Consider the following 18283-nt stretch of genomic DNA (forward strand, 5'->3'; position numbering starts at 1 on the left):
AACCCTTCCCCAAACCTAACTTTGGGGAGGTTCCCTTTTGGTAAGTTATATCTGATTAAATGAAAAGGGATTTGTTAGTGGTATAAGTTAGTTTAAATTGGATGGTCATGCTGGTTAATGAACTATCACCTCTTCTAATTAAGAGGTTGTCTTATTCCAATTGAACTTTTATCAATTTTGATGGTATCCACAGCTTTTCTTCTCCTGTAGAAACAAAAGCAAAACCTCATCCCCAATGTAACACATATCCTGGTTTCCATTCTGAGGTCTGCATATTCTTAAAGTATACAGGCTCATTTAATTTTCTGGGTTTTTTTTTTCTACTATCCAATGTCTCTCCACAGCTGTTGTTCCTTTCTCTTTTGCACCATGAAAGTTCAAAGTTAATAGACCATTACACAGTCTATTTTTGGGTGAGATTGTTACCCCTTTTTGCTTATTTAGCATATCCTTTTGAGTTTGATTTGATCTTTCCATGGTTCCTTAGCCTGTAGGATTATGTGGTATACCTGTACTATGCTTTATATTGTAATAAGCAAAAAAAAATTTTGTTTTACCAGAGACGTATGTTGGAACATTGGCAGTTTTAATTTGTGCAGGTATGCTCATAATGGCCATAACTTCCAGCAAATTCATGATTACCAAATCAGCTTTTTCAGAACTCAGAGCAGTTGCCCACTGAAATCCTGAATAAGTATCAATGTTATGGTGTACACATTTCAATATTTAAAATTAGGCATAGTGAAACACATCCATCTGCCAGATTTCATTCCTCTGAGTACCCTTTTGGGTTACATTCTACTGGTAGCCGAGTCTGACTGTAAAAAGAACAAGTAGTACATATCCTTACAATTTCCTTGACTTGTTGCCAGGTTCAGGAGCTATTTGTAATCTCCAACAAGGCAAAATTTTCTTTACTTCTTCCAAAATTCTTTCTATCTGCATTTGAATCAGCTAGTGAAATATCATCCATATAATGATATATTACAGATTTAGGAAATTGTTCCTAAATCAACTTTCCAAACTTCCAATAGCTCTCATACAAAATATTGGCACAGGGTTGGGCTAGTTAACATTCCCTGTGGGAAGACCCTCCACTGATCTATTTCTCTCTCTCTCTCTCTCTCTCTCTCTCTCTCTCTCTCTCTCTCTCTCTCCTTCTCTCTCTTTGTCTCATGGTTTTTTAAATTTTTTTTTATTTTGTAACTTAATTTGATTTTACATATTAGTCACGGATTCCCATTGTCCTCCCTCCTACTGCACCACCCCACCCCCGCCTCCCTCCAGCCCAACCCCCATTCCCATCTCCTCCAGTGCAAGGACTCCCCTGGGAATTCAGCTCAGCCTGGTAGATCCAGTCCATACAGTTCCAGTTCCCTCCTCCCTTCACGCAGGCTGAGCAAAATGTCCCTATATAGGCCCCAGATTCCAAAGAGCCAGGTCATGCACTAAGGATAGGTCCTGGTCACACTGCCTAGGGGCCTCCCAAACAGTTCAAGCTAATCCCAATGTCTCACTTATCCAGAGGGGCTGAACCATTCGGGGGCTCCTCAGCTACTGGTTCATAGTTCATGCGTTTCCACTAGTTTGGCTATTTGTTCCTGTGCTCTTTCTAATCATGGTCTTGTAGCTAGAGTTTTCCTGCCTGGCCCACAGTCAGGACAAATCTCTATCACCTGCCAGTCCCACAGCCACACAAACAAGTAAACACAGAGACTTATATTGCTTACAAACTGTATGGCCGTGGCAGGCTTCTTGCTAACTGTTCTTACAGCTTAAATTAATCCTTTTATATTAAACTATACCTTGCCACATGGCTCGTGGCTTACCGGCATCTTCACATGCTGTTTGTCATCGTGGTGGCTGGCAGTGTTTCTCTGACTCAGCCTTCCACTTCCCAGCTTTATTCTCCTCCTTGTCCTGCCTACACTCCCTGCCTAGCCAATGGCCAATCAGTGTTTAATTTATTGACTAATCAGCAACACATTTGCCATACAGACCATCCCACAGCATGGTCTCAACAATTCTCACTCATACAATGCCTCCTCTTTTTTGCCTATTCGACTCCCGGAGCTCCACCTGGGTCATGGCCATGGATCTTCATTCACTTCCATCAGTCATAGATGAGAGTTCTACCATGACAGTTAGGATGTTTGGCCATCTGATCACCAGAGTAGGTCAGTTCGGGCTATCTCTCGACCATTGCCAGTAGTCTATTGTGGAGGTATCTTTGTGTATTTCTGGGGCCCTCTCTAGCACTTTGCTTCTTCCTATTCCCATGGGGTCTTCCTTTATTATGGTCACTTTTTCCTTGTTCTCCATCACTGTTCTTGACTTAGCAGGGTTCTCATGCTCCACTAAACTCTCTTTTCCTCAACCCTTGCCCTTCATTACCCCTCCTCATGTCAAGTTTGCTCATGTAGATCTCATCCATTTCTCTGTCATTGGGCAATCCCTGTGTCTTTCTCAGGGTCCTCTTTTCTAGGTAGCCTCCCTGGAGTTGTGAGTAGCAGTCTAGTCATTCTTTGTTTTATATCTAGTATCCACCTATGAGTGAGTACATACCATGTTTGTCTTTCTGAGTCTGGGTTATCTCACTCAAGATGATTTTTTCTAGATCCATCCATTTGCCTGCAAACCTCATGATGTCATTGTTTTTCTCTGCTGAGTAGTACTCCGTTGAGTATATGTACCACATTTTATTTATCCATTCTTCAGTTGAAGGGCATCTAGGTTGTTTCCAGGTTCTGGCTTTTATAAATAATGCTGCTATGAACATAGCTGAGCGTGTGCCATTGTGGTATGATTGAGAATTCCTAGGAATATGCCCAAGAGTGGTATAGCTGGATCTTGGGAAAGATTGATTCTTAATTTTCTAAGAAAGCTCCATATTGATTTCCAAATTGGCTGTGCAAGATTGCATTCCCACCAACAATGGAGGAGATTTCCCCTTGTTCCACATCCCCTCTAGCATAAGCTGTTTCGGTGTTTTTGATCTTAGCCATTCTGACAGGTGTAAAATGGTATCTCAGAGTCATTTTGATTTGCATTTCGCTGATGATTAGGGATGTTGAGCAATTCCTTAAATGTCTTTCAGCCATTTGAGCTTCCTCTGTTGAGAATTCTCAGTGTAGCTCTACAGCCCATTTCTTATTTGGACGGTTGGGCATTTTGATGTCTAATTTCTTAAGTTCCTTATATATTCTGGATATCAGCCCTCTGTGAGATGTTGGGTTAGTGAACATCTTTTCCCATTGTGTAGGCTGTGGCTTTGTCATGTTGACCGTGTCCTTTGCTCTACAAAAGCTTCTCAGTTTCAAAAGGTCCCACTGATTGATTGTTTCTCTCAGTGTCTCTGCTACTGTTGTTATATTTAAGAAGTGATCTCCTGTGCCAATGTGTTCAAGACTACTTCCTACTTTCTCTTCTATCAGGTTCAGAGTAGCTGGATTTATATTGAGGTCTTTGTTTCACTTGAACTTAAGTTTTGTACACTGTGACAGATATGGATCTATTTGCAGCCGTTTACATGTTGACATCCAGTTATGCCAGCACTATTTGTTAAAGATGCTTTCTTTTTTCCATTGTACAGTTTTGGCTACTTTGTCAAAAATTATATGTTCATTGATGTGCAGATTATTATCAGAGTCTTCAATTTGATTCCATTGTTTCACATGTCTGTTTTTATGCTAGTACCAAGCTGTTTTTATTATTGTAGCTCTAAACAAGAGCTTGAGGTCAGGGATCGTGATGCCTCCCGAGGTTGTTTTATTATACAGGATTCTTTTGGCTATCCTGGGTTTTTTGTTTTTCCATATGAAGACGAGTATTGTTCTTTGATGGGGTTTCATTGAATCTGTAGATTATTTTGGTAAGATTGCCATTTTTACTATGTTAATACTGCCTACCCATGAGCATGGGAGCTCTTTGCATTTTCTGACATCTTCTTCAATTTCTTTTTTCAGAGAATTAAAGTTCTTGGTATATAGGTCCTTCACTTGCTTAGTTAGAGTTACCTCAAGGTATTTTATATTATTTGTGGCTATTGTAAAGGGTGTTGTATCTCTGATTTCCTTCTCAGCCTGGTTGTCAATTGTGTATCTGCGTGCTACTGATTTTTTTGAGTTAATCTTTTATCCTGCTATGTTGCTGAAGGTGTTTATAAGCTGTGAGTTTCCTGGTCAAATTTTTGGGGTGACTCATGTATACTATCATGTCATCTGCAAATAGCGAAAGCTTGACTTCTTCCTTTCCAAGTTGTATCCCCCTGATCTCCTTATATTGTCTTATTGCTCTGGCTAGAACTTCAAGTACTACATTGCATAAGTATGGGAAGAGTTGACAGCCTTGTCTTGTTCCTGATTTTAGTGGAATTGCTTTGAGTTTCTCTCCATTTAATTTGATGTTGGCTGCTGGCTTGCTGTAAATTGCCTTTATTATGTTTAGGTATGTTCCCTGTATTCTTGTTCTCTCCAAGACCTTTATCATGAAGGAGTGTTGCATTTTGTCAAATGCTTTTCAGCATCTAGTGAGATGATCATGTGGTTTTTTTTCTTTCAGTTTGTTTGTATGGTGTGTTAGATTGGTGGAGTTTTGTATGTTGAACCACTCTTGTAACCCTGGGATGAAGCCTACTTGATCATGATGGATAATTGTTTTGATGTGTTCTTGGAGTCTGCTTGCCTGTATTTTATTGAATACTTTTGCATCAATGTTCATGAGGGAGACTGTTCTGTAATTCTCTTTCTTTGTTGCATCTTTGTTTGGCTTAGGAATCAGGGTAATTGTAGCCTCATAGAAGGAGTTTGGTAATGTTCCTTCTGTTTCTATTGTGTGGAACACTTTAAAGATTATTGGCATTAACTCTTCTTTGAAGATCTGGTAGAATTTTGCACTGAAATCATCTGGTCCTGAGCTCTTTTTGGTTGCGAGACTTTTAATGAATGATTCTATTTCCTTTGGGGTTATTGGACTATTTAAATAGTTTATCTCATCTTGATTTAACTTAGGTTTGTGGTACCTATCCAAAAAATTATCCATTTTTTAGATTTTCCAGTTTTGTGGCGTAGAGGTTTTTTTAGTATTACCTGATGATTTTCTGGATTTCCTCAGTGTTATTTGTTACGTTCCCCTTTTCATTTCACATTTTGTTAATTTGGATGCTCTCTCTCTCTACCTTTTGGTTAGTTTGGATAAGTGCTTGTCTATCTTGTTGATTTTCTCAAAGAACCAACACTTTGTTTCATTATTTTTTTGTATTGTTTTCTTTATTTCTATTATATTGATTTCAGCTCTCAATTTGATTATTTCCTGGCATCTATTCCTCCTTTGTGAGTTTGCCTCTTCTTGTTCTAGAGCTTTCAGGTGTGCTGTTAAGTCACTAGTGTGAGATTTCTCCAATTTCTTTATGTGGGCATTTAGTGCCCTGAATTTTCCTCTTAGCACTGCTTTCATAGCATCCCATAAGTTTGGGCATGTGGTATATTCATTTTAGTTGATCTCTAGGAAGTCTCTTATTTTTTTCTTTATTTCTTCCTTAACCCATTGGTGATTTAGTTGAGCATTTTTCAGTTTCCATGAGATTTTAGGCTTTCTGTAGTTTTTATTGTTGTTGAAATCTAACTTTAAACCATGGTGGTCTTATAGAAAAGCAGGAGGTTATTCCAATTGTTTTGTATCTGTTGAGATTTGCTTTGTGGCCAAGTATGTGGTCAATTTTAGAGAAGGTTCCATGGGGTGCTGAGAAGAAGGTATATTTTTTTTGTTAGGATAGAATGTTCTGTGGATATCAATTAAGTCCATTTGTGTCATAACATCAGTTAAGTCCTTTATTTCTCTGTTTAGTTTCAATTTTGTAGATCTGCCCAGTGGTGAAAGTTGGGTGTTGAAGTCTCCCACTATTAATGTTTGGGGTTTTATATGTGGTTTAAGCTTTAGTAATGTTTCTTTTGCATATGTGGGCGCCCTTGTGTTTGGGGCATAAGTGTTCAGAATTGAAACTTCATCTTGGTGGATCTTTCCTGTGATGAGTATGTAATGCCCTTCTTGATCCTTTTGATTGATTTTAGTTTGAATCAATTTTGCTGGATATTAGGGATGGCTACACCCGCTTGCTTCTTAAGACCATTTGATTGGAAAATCTTTTCCCAGCCATTTATTCTTTGTGTCTAGTTAATTCTGTCTAGTCCTGAGGGCTATATTTATTACAAGTTGACCACAAATTTAACATCTGCTTTATAAATAGAAAATGCATGCCGTATGATACTATAGCTTCTTTAAATCTCCTTAAATATAACATTTCCCTTGGAGTCCAGTTAGCTTTCACATGAGCTTTTGGCAGTACCTGTAAGGTTGCTGAGTTTGGTTGTTTGAAAACAGGCTGTCTAGCCGGGCAGTGGTGGCACACGCCTTTAATCCCAGTACTCTGGGAGGCAGAGCCAGGCAGATCTCTGTGAGTTCAAGGCCAGCCTGGACTACCAAGTGAGTTCCAGGACAGGCACAAAGCTACACAGAGAAACCCTGTCTTGAAAAACAAAAAAGAAAAAAGAAAACAGGCTGTCTCTCTGTAACTGTGTAATTCAATCCTGATATAATTTAACCTGTAAAGTCTAAATAAAAAGTTTCAAATCTTAATGCAAACTATATACAATAAGAATGATTATCAAGTATTGTTCAGGAAAAACAAAGAGTAATAATATAAACAAAACTGGAAATACAACCAACAAGAATAATATCAAGCAAGAAAGACATGCTAAATGTCAAGAACATGGTTAAATGCCAAATTACAGAGATTACTCCTATAGCTGTTTTGTCTTCAAGATTCTAACTTGAGTACTAACATGTTATAGCTATGATATGAGAAGATTTTAACCACAACTGTCTAGTCTTCAATTCTATCAAAGACCAGAGAAGAAACATAAAATACCAGAGAAAACAAAAAAAATGCAACCAAGCATTTTCTGAAATTCTTGTGAGAATAGACAGAAACAGCTGGCAGCCTGGACAGTCACCTAAAGTTCCTTGGCATCATTATGGCAACCAATTTGTCTACAGACCTAGAATATCTGACAGACCATTTTCAGAAGCAGGAATTTTTAAAGACAATCTTACCCTGTCTTGGCAACGTTCAGTAGTCACTTTTCCTTGTTTTTCTTAACTTGTCAGTGGTCTTAGTTTTTAAGATATGGATGACAGGTGAAGAGCTCATACATGATGAGTGGGAAACAGAGCCAGGAACCCCTGAATTGACTCTCTTCTTTGCTGCCTTTTATTCCGTTCAGATCCACAGTACTGAATTGACTCAGCACACTACAGTGGTGATCTTTCCCTTGCATCTCAGGTAATTCTACTTGGAAATACACTTCCAAATGCATCTAACCACTAAGATAAGCAAAATCAGAAAGAATAGGTCCCAGTTATTTCCTTCTTGGCCTGTTGCATCAGGAGCTCAAAGTGGCTTGGGAGAAATATGAGCTTCCACGTCAATGAACTGTTTGTTCTGGCTCCAAACAGGAGCACTGCCCCCACCTGACCACTCACACTGGAATCAAAACTTCCAGGCCAGAAAAACTTAAAATCATGGAAACAGATAACAATTTTTTCCCCAAGATGTCACTAGGGGTGATAGTGATTGATTGGTTTCTTTTCTATTTCCTTTTCTAACACCTGGTGCCTACATCCAAGTCAGGGCTATGGAGAAAAATACTTCCTGGTAAATCCTATCCCATGTTGTCCATTCCACAGAGGAAGTGGCCCAATGTAGTCATCCTGTCATGAAGTAGTTGGGTGGCCAGGCTGAGGAAACGGTGATACCTCTGGGCAGATCTGGCATTCAGCAGCAACTGTAATCAGGTTAAAAGTGAAGACAACTTTTGTGGACATTTACAGGGGACAAAATGATCTTCACATTCTTTGCTCCTTTGCAGATCTGTCCAAATACTTCTTGCCCAAATGTCTTTATAATATTTCTTTCTTTTTTGTGTTTTTATTTTTTCTTCTCTCATACAATCCCATCTGAACATAGTCTCCCCTCCCTCCACTCCACATATATGCACTACTCCTCTGTTTCCCTTCAGAAAAGCACAGGTCTCCAGGGCATATCAAATGAACACAAGATAACAAAATGAAATAATAGTAGGCACAAACACTCTTATCAGGGCTGGAGGAGCCAGCCCAGAAGGAATAAAAGGTTCCAAGATCAGACAAATAGTTCTGAGACTCTCCATACTTCTGCTGCTAGGACTTCCACAAAACCCATGAGCTAAACAAGCACAATGTGTGCACAGAGGACTTAGTACAGACCCATGAATGCTCTGTGATTCCCTCTTCAGTCTCTGTGAACCTCCATGGACCCTGTTTAGTTGAATCTCTGTGCTCCCTTTACATGATATGTTTTATTCACCCTACAATCATGCCTTTTCTTCCTTAGGTTCCCTGAGCTCTATCTAATGTTTGGCTGTGGACCTCAGTATCTGCTCTCATCAGATGCTGGAGAAAGCCTAACTGATGTCGATTGGGCTAGGCATCAAACTATGAGTATAACAGAATTTCATTAGGGATCATTTCACTGAATTTTGTGTGTGTGTAGGAGTAAGGACTCAGCACAAACTTCCACAGCTGAGCAGAGCTGGATAGACTAAAATAGGATTCTTCAACAGAAACACCACCAGAATCCACTAACTGATTTTAAAATTTTTATTCATTTGATAATTTATTTGGGTAAGTACTGTCTACAGAGATGGATGTGCCCGTGGAGATGAGGAGGACTGAAAAAGGGTCCTCTGCAAGAGCAACAATTGCTATTGCAACTGACTCATCTCTCCAGTCCCACACACAGAGTTTAGAGAAAAAGTCTTCATTCTCTTCTACTTCTCTTGTAAGCAAACATTCATTTTTGTTTGGTCCTTTGCTGAGCCCTTGGTCATATGTTCTTCTCAGTCCAATCCAGACAGGTTTCTCCAAAGAAGCCCTCTTGGGATGTCCATGGGGCCTGCAACAAATTTGAATTGCAGTTTCCAGTTCATGAGACAAATTATCAAACCACAAAATATGCCAGAGTCCAGTCTCTGCCTCTCTCTAACTGTCCATTCAACACATTAACAGGTGTATTAAAGCCTGAACCACCATCTCACTTTCCCTAGTTTCACTGAAATTACACCAAAAATCCCATAGTCTACCCAGGTGTCATTGGTAACAACACTGACTGCTTCTTGGAGACAAGTATAGGTCATAGCTGACCAGGTTCTAGGATCGCTTCATGCGTTTGAGTGGGGGTTCCAGGAAAGTATCCTGTGCAGAAGACAGGGAGCCATATGCTTCAGCCACCAAGTGGGGGTATGAGCCCTCCATTATCTTCCAGCCTGAGGTCTCAGAGACCTCAGAAACATGAGCTGTAATGAAATCCAGTGCCAGGGTTTTCAGCTGCCATGAGCTGTGGAGGTCAGCCAGGAAGAGAGTGTCGGCAGCATTTTCCACAGAGAGCTCCCTGCAGAGGGTATCCTCACACATGACCTTCAAACGTTCCAGGCCATACTTGTCAGCAGCTGCCAGCAGAACATCTGCCATGCTGTCCAGGTCTGGTGCCTTTCCGGTGTAAATGAAGTCCATCACTGTCTTAATGACTTGCGGCTCCAGGTCATGAATCTCGACTCGGCTACTTTTGCTCTCCTTCATGTCATGTTGAAACATGGCTCTGTAAACTGAAGAGTGAGCTGCTAAGATGGCCTTGTGAGCCTGAAATTCCTGGCCAGCTACCACCAGGCAGCAGTCTGTGAAGTGGGAATTCTCCCACAGCTCTCCTAGCTCATCTGTCAATGTGCAGATTGGAACCTGCATCCCTGCCATTGTGTTCTGGTCAGAGATGCTGAAGGAGTCCTGGACCTTGCTCACCTTGCAGAGAAGGATGAACCCATCATCTGTGAGAACCAAAGAAGCATGGGATAAGAGGAAATTTCAAAGGGTGAACTTTTTGAATCCCCAGTGATAGCATGGCAAGAACCTAAAGCCCTTCTGGCTCCCCCACCTTGGATTTTCTTTCCTTCAGTGTTTAAGACTTTGCCCAAGTATGACTCTTTAGACAGCTGAGTAACACTAGGTAAACTGACAGGTAATTTACACTTCCTTCATCCACTCCCTTTGGGTTTACTCTCAAACAACATTTGTCATAGGCACTTATTAAGAAAGTTGGGGTTCTAATGTGTTCCCGAATTTCCTCCAGAATACAACAAAAGTTGCTGATGGTACACCTGTAGGAGAAATTCTGGATGGTGATCTGTGTGTAATCCTAGCTCTGGGCTATCCTGTCCTGACATTTTTCCTGGAGGTAGTTTGAAGGTTCAACTGGATCCAAAATGAAGAACTAGCAATTGTGTTATCTCTACCCTGTGAGACACAAGAATACACACAGATGTAGATTTTTAGTTTCTGTTTCTCCTCTGTTCCTTCCTCTATGAGTGGGGAAACTTGAGTCTCTGAAATTTTCTATCCAGATTTCAATAGTAGATTCAGAGAAGACAGTCTAGGCTACTAGGAACTCTTACATCACTCCATTTTTTTTTCTAGATTGAATCTTAGTTCAATAGGTAACTAGTTTTGACCATTAAATACATCTTTTGAAAAATTGGATCATTTTATACACTCATATCAAAAATGTACTTCAGTTCTCCAAAGTAACAGCATATGTATACGGAATCTCTCTGGGTATGAAGGAAGTGGATTTATTAGAATGTCTTAAGGCTGTCCCACTAATCCCACATTGGCTATTCGTGAAGAAAAAGTCCAAGAATCAGGTACTTACTCAGTCCAGGAGGTTGGAAGTGTTGGCTGGTCTTCAGTATATGCTAGAATTCCAAAGAGAAATTCTCTAACGTCAGGGAAGGAATGGACTTGCTGCAAGGTGAGGGCAAACAGGCAAAGAGAAAGAGCTTTCTTCCTCCATGTCCTTTTATATGCTTCCAGCAGAGGGTGTGGCCCAATCTAGGGTGTGTCTGCCAGACTCAAGACTGGATTAAAGGTGTGTGTCTTCAGGCCTTGAAATCAGGGTTAAATGTTTGTGTCTTTCTACCTCTAAATTCATATTGGAAGTGGATCTACCTACTTCAATTTAAGAAAAAAACTTTCTCACAGGTTTGCCCTCCATGTTCAGATTTTTGTTATTCTGTGTCTAATTAGGTTGGCGACCAAGAGTAACCATCACAAGTGTATTTTGTTTATTGTGCTATATGCAGATCCTAAATACTTCTCAATTCAGTCATGTTGACTGTTTAAATTCAGCTTCTCAATACCTTGTATTTTACATTTTTAACTTGTGAGTTCTGTCCTCTTCAAACTTTGAACTTCCATGCTTATTCTGCAGGGCCTTAAAAGTGAGAGAGTATTCTGGTTTCCAGAAGAACACATTCAACATTTCCTAAAGTATGGGTTTTGAGACCGTTCCCCTTTGAAATGGGATTTGTAAAATGCTCCCCACATCTATCATCTTTCTCCAGTTCATCATGTTTGGAGGGACTCACTAAGCCTAGAGAACAGGAAAATAACTTCAGTGACTCAATCTACTCAGCAATTCCCAGCCTACCTCTCCTGAAAGTCTGGATCCACTGGTGCTCACCCCTCAATACAGGATAAATCAATCAACTGTTTTTTTGGGGGGTTTCTCTGTGTAGTTGTAGTGCACATTCTGGATCTCGCACTGTAGACCCGGCTGGCCTTGAACTCACAGAGATTTGCCTGCCTCTGCTTCCCAAGTGCTGGGATTAAAGGCATGTGCCTTCACAGCCTGGCAATCAACTGGTTTTGACCTCTGAATTTTTGGTTCCTCAGTTAGGATCCTTTCGCAGGTGGCTAACTAGTAGCCCCAGTTACTATTCTCTATGTGGGTTTAGGGTCAGAGTGGCAGGTACTGCTTCCCTCAAATGTGTAATTTGAAATGAAGGTAGGCAATTCCTGCAAGACCCCTCATTTGCAAAGCAAATGCTTTACCTTGCCAGCCCAGAGCTCCCATGAACTTGCTCCTGGAGATTGAGAGCAGCTTCCCATGTGGAAACTGAGAACCACCTGGGGCTCAATTTACAGGCTCTGTTCATATAGCCTCTCATTCCAGGAATAGGATAGGTAGAACTTTTATTTCGGGTAGGTGGTTCTCTGGGGGACTTGGCACAGCCAAAAAAATTCAGGTCCCCAACAGGAAGAGGCACAAATCTTAATCGGCAGGAGTGTCCTCATACCAGAAAAGGCCACTGGTCCTTAAAAGAAAACAAAACTGACAGAAACACATAGAAAGACATAGAAACACACACAAATGCAAACACACAGGCAGAGAGAGAGAGAGAGAGAGAGAGAGAGAGAGAGAGAGAGAGAGAGAGAGAGAGAGAGAATGAGATAGTGCTTGAACTGGAATTAAGCCAATAGAAAATCTATTAGCCAGCTGGCAGAACTACATGAGGTGTTCAAGATTCCAGTGCAGCAACCAGTCTTTCTCAGGGTGAGCTTTTAAGCACAAAAACCATATTCTGGGTTGACAAACTTCAGTTAACAAGAACAATTAGCCAGAAGTGGCACCATAGAAGCCAAAATGTTACTGTATTTCAAGCAAGGTTTGAACACTTTAAGATATTCTGAGAACTATGAACTTTGGTCGACTAAGCCTTTGTTTTATTTTTGGCAGGGATTGCTGTTTTTTTACACAAGTGCTGCGTTTTACACCCTGAATGGTACTTCCATCATGGAGACAGTTGTACTTAGGTATGGGAGCCTGCTAACGCTTGGGCCCTGTTACACAGGTAGGTCTGTACACCATGAGCATATGGTGCCCTCAGAGGCCAGAAGAGGCTGTTGGATCCCCTGGATAACTGGAGTTACCTACTGTTGTCAACTGCCTTGAGCATACAGTGAATTGGATGCCAGTCTTCTGGAAAAGTATCTAACACCTTTTACTGCTGAACCGTTTTTCCATCCTATCACAATTACTTTCTTAAAGATGACGAAAAGCTCTGAAAGACCAGTTCATTCTCTAAAGGTTTGGCATCTGAAATATTTTAGCAGGAATTCAAGGGGGTAATTGGTTCACACATTTTTCTTTGTTTCTTTAATTCTTTTTTTCTTTTTGACAACTTGTCACTCTCTCCTTTCTTTTAAGAACATATTTTATGTATTTTATGTTCTTAATACAAAGGAGCAATTTTTATCCCACACAGAAATTGAGTAAAAAATATAGATGGTTCCACTCACAGAGTTTCTTCTCTTAGTAGCATCTTTATCAGTGTGTTCCAGTGTTATAAGTGATATTTCCATAGTGATGTATTAAACGAAGGGCATGCATTCCAGTTTCTTTCTTGAAAGATTCATTATGTTGCAGGTGTGCTAGTAAGAGTTTAGAAAACAATTCATGCTGTGCATCTGTCGTTCTGTAAAGTACTTTCTCTAAGAAGGCCTAGTCCAGTCTCCACTAGAAAATAATAAGAAAAAAATAGAAAAAGAAGATTGGTCTGTTGCATGCAGCTTGCCCTCATCTGTTTCTAAGACCGACATCTCAAGAAAAGGACTTGTTGAGCTCTTGGGGAGGGGATTCTAGGGAACACTAATGAAGCATCGTTGTGGTTTCACATGGTAATACCTTGTAACATCTCTTAAAATAGGCAGGTGACACCAAAGTTCAGTGAAATAAATTCAAGAGTAGTTGAGGACACACAGAGGGGCAACGAAACACCACAGGACAGATTTGCAGCTGTCCAATTTGGTGAAGAATTCATTGTAACTGAAACACACTCTAGACAGCACTGCCTGACTTCACAGATACCAAGAACCAACATTAATGTCTTGTGAATCTGAGTGCTCCTTACATATCTGTCAATTACAAGCTTCCCATCTTTTGCCAAGGTGCATTAGAAACAACAGCAGATTTTTGCAGGTTGTTATTGCCCCTTTGTGTGTTTATGTATAACTCTGTAATTTCAGTTCTTAAAACTGGACTGTCTTATTCCTACCACCTGATTTCTTTTTAAAATGATGGTATCCCTTGCTTTTGAAATTCTATTAGAGCATCACTCTCTAGACACAAAGCAAAAGTAACAGAACTTGCTGACAACTTTCATATTCTGACCAAAGTGCAGTTTAGCACCAAACAGCCGGAACAATATGTAATAGTCTTCTAATTCTGCTGTAACGAGTGGGCAACAGTCTACAAGCACAGGAATTCATTAGTTTAGAGAACTTAAGGTCATGGTTTCTAAAGGGCTCATGGAACCATCAGTAGTCTACTGGAGGCTGTCCCCTTTTGGCCTCTAGAGGGCACCAGTTCCCTTGCCTTGGGCTCATAGACCACCACTGGGAAAGTATCTTAGCTGTCCATTCTTTTTCTGACTCTTGCTCCCACCCCCATCCCCCAAGTCCTTAGGACCCTTGTGATGCCATTATCCCAGCCACAGAAAACACAAGATGATCTTTCTCAAGACCTCAACACTGTAGAAGCAAATAAGGGAAGACCAGGGCTTCAAGCTCAGCCTAGGCTTACAGTGAGTTTGAGGTCAGCCTGACTTGCATGAGACCTGCCTACCAACACACAAACAAACAAGCAGATAAACAAGTAAATAAATGAATCAAAATTAAATTAACAATATATAGAGGAAAGAACTATCATGAAAAATTGACACCAACAAAGTCAGCTTTGACATGTGCAGGCTCTTTGGGACATGGCCCTTCATATCACTAGTGTACTTGAAATAAATTATCTAATTTTTCACTTTTCCCCTAAACAGTAATCATTTATCAGTTCAAAGGAAAAATTAATACTGGGGCTGGAGAGATGGTTCTGTGGTTATGAGTATCTACTCTTCCAGAGGCCCTGAGTTCAATTCCCAGCTACCATATAGCCATTTATATGTCTAGCTACAGAGAATCCCAGGCCATCTTTGTCCTACATGGGCTCCACACCTGCGTGTCCAATTGATGTCCGAGCATTCAAAACACATACACATAAAAGAAAAGAAAATCATAAAAAGCTAAATTTAAGTGGAAAAATTACTATCCAGAACTTCTTCCCTGCAAGAAGAAAAGCTAATCAAGAGGAGCAGCTCTAACTCCTGCTCAAAGGCTACATCAGATAGCAATATAATAAAACTTGCTCTTCTTTTTGTTTTTGCTCTCACTGGTTAATTCATGTTAGTAAAATTGTTGTAAACAAACAAACAAAAATCTCAGTGTCTCCCCAAGTAATGTACAAGCAAAGCAAAACTAACAGAAAAGTCTATTTCTTTTTATAAAATGGATGTCACATGAAACAAACCCAGCCACCAAGTGCATACACACACACACACACACACACACACACACACAGAGAGACAGAGAGAGAGAGAGAGAGAGAGAGAGAGAGAGAGAGAGAGAGAGAGAGAGAGAGAGAGTCAGGTCTTTATCCCTAATCCAAAGGAGAGCTTAGCTGCTCCTTGTTGTCTGAGGTTCAACCTCAAACTCTACAACTAGACGCTAGCTTGGGAAACCTGGGGTGTAGAAAGGAGAGCAAAGGGATTGAGTGGGAAGAAGGCACATGAGGAGAAGCAGATACTGGCCATTAACCTGTGTGCATGAAAGACTGAATTCTCCAAAGAGAGGGGAGCGAGGACAAACAAAGTCAAGATAATGCTGGAACCTTTCCCCCAGTAGCTAAAACCAGACCCAGAGTTCTCATGAAGACAGTGTGAGTGCTGAGCTGAGATTTCCAGTGTTGAGCAATGAAAGAACCCAAGCAAAACCACTGAACTAGACAATTCTGTAGGTTTTTAAAAAAAGTTTCTTGGGGGAACAAACTGTAGAGCTGTTTCTGTGGGAGAGGGGAACGGCAGCTTGCAAATCAAACAGATCTTACATGGTAGTCAGGAGGATAGGGTCTTTGAGCTGACTCGGACTGTTGGGGTTAATCCAGAGCTAGGTGGACTTTGCCCGGTGTAGGTGATCATGAGGTGTGGAGAAAGAAAGTGGTGGATTTCCTGGCAAACAAACCCACATCTTGAGGTTTCTGAGGAGTGCTGAGTTAGGTTTCTGTTTGACTGGTATGAATCCTGCCATAACATTTTGCTTCATTTTGGGCCCAAAGTGACCTAGACAGTTGGCCTTGGACTGAAATTTCTGAAATTGTGAGTGAAAACAAACCTTTGCTCTTCCGAGTTGTTTCTCAGGCATATTGTGGCAGTCACAAAAAAAGCTGAGTATCCTGCGGGTTTGGTGGGCTGTAATCGACACGCCAGCAGGTGGGGCTGTCTGGCTATACTCAACACGCCAGCAGATAGGGTTGTCTGGCTTCTGGAGGCTCTACAGAAGACCTTGGTCTTCCTTTCTCTATCTCCCTCTCTCCCGTGTTTTTCAATCTCTGTTCTGTTCTTTTTGTTGTTGTTGTTGTTTTCTTCTTTTTTTGTGGTTACATTCTGAGATTGAGTCTCACTATGCAGCTCTGGCTGGCCCAGACCAGTCCTTCCTTTTGAGAGCTGGCATAACAGGTACACATCATCACATCAGGCTTGACTTTTGTTCCTTTCCCCTTGGGGCTTTGAGAGAATAGTCACATACACTCCTTAGCTTTGGCCTCTCCTCCATCTTCAAAGCCATCAGTGCTGGAGTTCTCTGAGCCTTTCTTTAATAATTCTATGTTCCTTGACTCTCCTCCTTCTTTTGGGGACTGTAGTGGCTATATTAGGAAATAGACTCATCTGATTAATCTTAATTCCATCCTTAATTCATAGCCATATAATCTAACATATTTGTATGTCCTGGGTTAAGAATGCGGCATCTAAGGGCAGCATTATTATGGCTATTTTTTAAACACCAACATTGTTTACATCTCTTTTCTTTATTTCCTTCCTACCTTCCTTCCTCTCTCCCTCCCCCCCTCCTATTGATGTTTCAGGGATGAACTTTGAGGTTTCCAGGAAACAGACTTTTCATACTATGTATTTTCTCTATATCATACTATGTATTGATATAGTCATTATCAATATGCTGATATGCTGTGAAGACAACTGGCTTCTTGTATTGGTGAAGCCCTTGGAAAAGCCAAAGCTCAAGATGCCACACCCATTTCAGGGAGCCAACTTCAGCTTGGTAGTTCAATAGACCACCCAGGTCTCCCTTACAGGTGGAGATGACACCATAATCCCCAGGGCACACACCATTGTTTTCCTGACCCTGATGAGCTATTGCTCCAACCTGGACCATGTAGCATGGTCACTATGGGTTGCAGGTCATGCAGCACTTCAGCAATGGGACCATTGGTCCAGAGGCAGCCAGGCCAGTGACATAGTAGGTGTGGTCTGTGAGACAGCAGGTCTTGATGGTGTCACTCAGACCCGCATGCTCTGGCAGCTTAATGACAGCAGTGTTGCTGTATATCAGGAGGAGCTTCCATTTCTCATGAACATAAATGTCCATCCCACATACATGGTGTCTTTTTAGTCCTCCACCACCATGATGCTGTGCTTCCCCAGACAAACATGGTGGTCAAGGATTACTGGTTTCTCCTGACTATTTTTCTCAATTTGAATATTCATTTATCTAAATACTTTAGTTACTGGAACAAATTGGCGATTAATAAAATCTTTTTTACTTTTTAATTCTTACTAAAAATTTTACGTGTGTGTGTGTGTGTGTGTGTGTGTGTGTGTGTGTGTGTGTGTGTGTGTGATGGTATCCATGCATAGAAATCAGAAGACAACTTGTGGGAGTTGATTGTTCTCTACTTCCAATAAGTGAGTTAGTTCTAAGCATAGAACTCAGGTCATCAGGCTTGGAGGAAAGCATCCTTACCCCTTGAGTCTTCTTGCCAGTTCATGAATTTTTTTTTTTTTTTTGAAAATGTGAGTTCTGTGTATCCTTTCATTACTTATAGTACAAAGTCTCCTCTCATAACGAGTACTTTGTCATGTTGCATTGGCTCTCCTGAAACATAATCCACTGATTATGTTACATGACTGGAAAACTAACCATCATGTAAGGGTAAATAAAAGGGAGATCATTTATAATATTATAATAAAATCAGTTCCGCTATGCAATTGTTCAAGCATTATGATGTCTGAAGACATACTGATGGAATAGGTGTCTTCTCAGTACACAGAGATCTACTGTCCTTGTCATACCTATTGACACTAGCTAATGCAGTGAGCTCTACTCATAATGCAAGCTTGTTAGTATCTAATTGTGGCTTGAACAACTCTAAGGGATGTTGCAAACAATGTGAAGTTTAGCTTTCTCTGTAGTTTATTTACATTATGGGTGCATTCCTAGAAATGTCAGTAATATTCAAGGT

This window comes from Peromyscus eremicus, chromosome 6 (genome assembly GCF_949786415.1).
Source record: "Peromyscus eremicus chromosome 6, PerEre_H2_v1, whole genome shotgun sequence".
Lineage (NCBI taxonomy): Eukaryota > Metazoa > Chordata > Mammalia > Rodentia > Cricetidae > Peromyscus > Peromyscus eremicus.